General features: G+C 53.8%; 1 protein-coding gene across 1 annotated transcript in view; it reads right to left on the bottom strand.

Annotated features, from left to right (window-relative positions):
- Positions 1-1,126, bottom strand: part of ZNF518B (zinc finger protein 518B) — a 14,138-nt gene extending 13,012 nt beyond the window's left edge. The window contains exon 1 of the mRNA XM_006775820.2: positions 1,039-1,126. The gene's annotated coding sequence lies outside the window, so the exon portion shown is untranslated. The remainder of the gene's footprint in view (positions 1-1,038) is intronic.
- Between the last annotated feature and the right edge of the window lie 6 nt (positions 1,127-1,132).

Here is a 1,132-nt window from a genome sequence, read left to right on the forward strand (position 1 = left end):
CCCAGTGCTTAAAGGGCCTATAGGGTGCATGTTTCTAAATAATCGTTGGCTGGGCTTCAGAACCCTTGGCCGGTATTGGTATTGTCTGCCGTGTGCGCACGGCCCCAGGCGGGGCTGGACTGTGCTTGTGTGACTCACAGACAGATACGCACGCTCAGTGTCTCTGCTCCTCTGTAGGCAAGTCCTTCCACCCTGCAGAGCAAGCTCTGTCTTATTCTAGGTGATTCTCATTCTAAACTTCCGGGACAATATTTAAGGACTCGAACACATCACAATTTAGCCCAGAGGTCCTCAAACTTTTTAAATAGGGGGCCAGTTCCCTGGCCCTCAGGCATTCCACACATGCGCACTGCGGGCCCGGGACTAGTCGGCTGCTAAGCCGGACAGGCAGCGGCGGCAAAAACACCCGGCGGGCTGGATAAATGGGCGGGCCGGATAAATGTTTGGATAAATGTTTTCCGCGGGCCGTTTAGACTTCTGTAAATAATGCTCAGCACTTCGCATTTCGTTTTATAAAGGTGGGTTGCTACGTTGTTTTGTAAAGTCGGGGGTATTTTAAATACCCAACATACATGAGGAACTGAAGTGTTTTTCGTTCTCTCCTGTGGCTTTCCCCTTCCCGTTAAGAAATGTTCGTTCTTTTGCATCCTGCGTTGTTTCCCTGGCCTGAAACTGCCCATCAACCCTCAGATAAACGGGCAGGCTGGAATCGGGGTGGGTGGTGGGTGGGGGAATCCCCTCTTCCCCTTCCCCCCCTCCCCAGCAAAAGATGCCCAGGTCCTCAAAAAAGAAGCCCGTCCCTGGACACGCCCTAAGACACCCAAGAAAAGACAATGCCAGTCTGGTTTTCAAGTTTATTGTTGGCACGCTCACAGCGATGGTACATTATTCGAGGCGAGTCCACAGCTAACAGCGCGGGAGCTGGAGGGCAGCGCGGTACAACCGGCTACACCGTGGTCTCTGGGGACAGACGGCCGGGCCCCTCGAGGGATGAGGGGGTGCCCCTGATTCTGAGACTCTAAACACGTCAGCGCTTACCTCCGAGGCCGAAGGAGGCTTTAAAAATGGCCTCCTGACGACACTTCCTGCTCCACCGACCGGTAGAACGCTCCCGGGAGATGCATCATTTAAA

The sequence above is a fragment of the Myotis davidii genome, unplaced genomic scaffold (genome assembly GCF_000327345.1).
Source record: "Myotis davidii unplaced genomic scaffold, ASM32734v1 scaffold204, whole genome shotgun sequence".
NCBI lineage: Eukaryota > Metazoa > Chordata > Mammalia > Chiroptera > Vespertilionidae > Myotis > Myotis davidii.